Consider the following 3175-nt stretch of genomic DNA (forward strand, 5'->3'; position numbering starts at 1 on the left):
GCTATCGCGAGAGAATAAGCTGTACGCACACACCTGAAACATGAATATTTTCCAAAGACAAGAATAAAACAGTGCCCACGACAAAGAACCTTGGAACACTAATAGGTGAAACACCGAATCCACTCCTGCGTCTATTTACCCAGTGGAGCAACCTGCTTTATTTGTTGGGCTGCGACGGCTTTTGTAATCGGGTGGGAAGGGGAAGAGGATAACTCGCTTCTTTCAAATGAAGTTCCGGGTGTGAGAAAGAACCACAATGAGTAACTTCAACCAAGGAAAAAATCTTTTTTAAACAGCTATAAACCTTGCTTTAACGACGATTGCACCCGCTTTACTGAAAAATACGTTAAATTTCCTGGCAAACGCCTGGAAAAGCTGCTATGCAACTAGGAATATCCTATATAAGATATATCACATGAAAGTCTACTTTTATACACACTTATAAGCCCTGCAAGTGCAAGGCCTCAAAAAATTGGGTAAAAACTCAGAATTGTTCCTCTCCACGGAAATCTTTAGTAAAAGGCGAAAGATTTATACGATCTGAAGAGAAACCAGAGTATAACTGTGCTTGTCGCTCACTCAGGTCTCGAGGAACTGAGACTCCTAGACCAGCAATGGTAACTATTTCCACGAAAGAGCTAGTAGTTTCTGCCTTTACTTCAGATAACACTATGAACATAGTCTCATGTTTCTCACGTTTAGTGGGTAAAAAAGTTGAAAGAAAAAGAATAATCTAGCCATTTTAAAGTGGGAAAGAGCCTATGTGCAATGCATTGTGGGCATGTAAATGAGATGAGTCACCCACTCCTGGTTTCCGGAAAGACCTTAAATAGTTCTTTAGTTCTCCCTTTTCGATTACGGCCACCAACAGGGGGCAGAGCAGAAGTCAGAAGACGGGAATATAGAAGCCTGTTCCAAGCAGCAAATCTTTTATACATGGAAATCAAAATTAAAGTTTTCCTTGAATTTTAAAAAAAGTTAAAATCGAATTGGAAAAAAAGGCTTGATCCTGGCTGGTGTGGCTCAGTGGATTGAGTGCCGGCCTGTGAACCAAAGGGTCGCAGGTTTGATTCCCAGTCAGGACAGGTGCCTGGGTTTGGGACCAGGTCCCCAGTTGGGGGCGTATGAGCGGCAACCACACATTGATGTTTCGTCTCTTTCCCCCTCCCTTCCTCTCTAAAAATAAATAAAATCTTTTAAAAAACAAAAAAGGCTTGAAAAGAATTGTTTTCATACATTCATTCAACAAAAATTTACTGAACACTATTATAAACCCTGTGCCTTAGGAAGCAGGTATGTGAGATGAGCACTGATAACAGAATGTTCAGTGACACATGGGTGGAACATTAAAGGATCCATAGCACTAGGGCGTTCTAGGCAGAGAGGCACCATAAACAGTATGAGCAAGAATGGTAAAGAAAGTTTAAGGGGTTAAGTGGCAGGAACCAGATTTTCATCAGCCATCAATGCCAAGCAAAGAGCTTGGATTTACCTTGAGAGCAATGGAGAGCCACTGAAAAGCTTCAAAGGAGAATAATGTAATCAGATTGGTGTTTTTAAGCATCATTAGCATCACTTGGTGTTATGATGAGTTGAACTGCGTCCCCCCAAAAGTGGTATGTTGAAGTGCTAACCTTTGGTACCTCACAATGTGACCTTTATTACGACAAAGGTCCCAGGGTCTGGGCAGCTCTTACTAAATGCTATTCTTTCTTTCTTTTTTCTTTTCTTTTTGTTTTTTTAAATCCTCACTCGAGGACTTTTTTTTTTCCTCACTGCTTTTATTGAAAAAGGAAGGGAGAATGAGAAACATCAATGAGAGAAAGGAAGCATCATACATTCCCAAAATGGGGAACAAACCACAACATTTTGGACACTGCTCCAACCAACTGAACCATACTGGTCATGGGTAAATACTATTCTTACTAAACCTCAAAATGTAGCATGGTGTTTTGTAGACGCAGCTGTTAATAGGATGAGCTTGACAGAAACTCAACCTGATAAGTGTAGCCAACTGCAAAGAAGAAATCAACATGTAATTAACCAAATAGTGTATCTAAGCAATGGCTCAGCCTCCCTTTCAGGAGACAGAGCTTTGGGTGTGAATCTTCTATCTCCTTTACTTGTTGCGGGTAAATAAAACTACCTGACAACAACCAGGTCTTATTCTTGAATAGAACACCGCAAATGGGCACCTTGAGTTCAGCAACAACTTCATTTGGAAATAGAGTAATTGCAGATGTAATTAGTTAATGTGAGTCCTACAGAACTGTAAGACAATAAATTTGTGTTGTTCAAGCCACCCAGTTGGGGTCAGCATTGCTACTCCAACAAGAACACACAATTCTATTCCACGAGAACAAGCTACGCGTTCGAAAGCACACCTGAAACATGAATATTTTCCTAAAGACAACCCACTAGACAGGGATGTGATGCCGCCGAACATGAGCGACCTTGGAGCCTCGTGGAGCACCAGCAGGGGGACCCATACACTCATCCATCCTTCACCTCTACTCGGTCGGCAAATCGGCTTTGTTTGTGCTGCTAGGCAGGCTTCTGAGGCCCCACAGGCATATTTTGGGGCGACAACCTCTCCCCTCAGAAACAATTTAGGACACTGAGCAGTAAAGCCAGAGAGAAGTAGATGGTAGGCTGGACAGGAAGATAGCGTGGATTTGCCCAAGAAAAGAATGTAAAGTAGGAAGAGAAAAACATCTAGGATAGATAGATCCCTAGAGAACAGAGGGGTGTAGCAGAAGGAATATGTGAAATTAGGAAGGTTGGAGAAAAACCAGGAATGTGGACAGCACAGAAATCAAGAGCAGAAGTTTCAAGAAGGAAGGAGTGGTGAGTACTGTCAAAAGAGTGATCCAGTGAGACAGGCACTGCAAAGTGCATTTGGTTCAGCACCAGGGCAGTTGCTGGTGACTTTGTCCTGAGCTGTTTGCAGGGAATGATGGTGATGGAAGCCTGACTGCAGGGAGCTGGTGTGTGGAAAGCAGAGGACGCAGGCAGAGTGGAGGCGTGTCTTTTCAGAAGTTTGACCCTGAAAAATTAGAGAGGCTGTAGCTGGAAGTTTCGTTGAGGCAGAATAGTAAGAAGCTAGGAAATTTCTTTGGCAAGTGGGATGGGGAAACTGTGGCAGATAGGTGAACAAACTGGCCGAGCAATTTAC

At 42.6% G+C, this 3175-nt stretch overlaps 1 non-coding gene across 1 annotated transcript; it reads right to left on the bottom strand.

Moving 5' to 3' along the window:
• Positions 1 to 444: 444 nt before the first annotated feature.
• LOC129069514 (U5 spliceosomal RNA) lies at positions 445 to 560 on the bottom strand. The gene has a single exon (XR_008529010.1). It is a non-coding gene; the product is annotated as a U5 spliceosomal RNA (small nuclear RNA).
• Between the last annotated feature and the right edge of the window lie 2615 nt (positions 561 to 3175).

Source organism: Pteronotus mesoamericanus, unplaced genomic scaffold, assembly GCF_021234165.1.
Source record: "Pteronotus mesoamericanus isolate MK-2021 breed Mesoamerican mustached bat unplaced genomic scaffold, CSHL_Meso_final contig_221, whole genome shotgun sequence".
In the NCBI taxonomy this organism is placed as follows: Eukaryota; Metazoa; Chordata; class Mammalia; order Chiroptera; family Mormoopidae; genus Pteronotus; species Pteronotus mesoamericanus.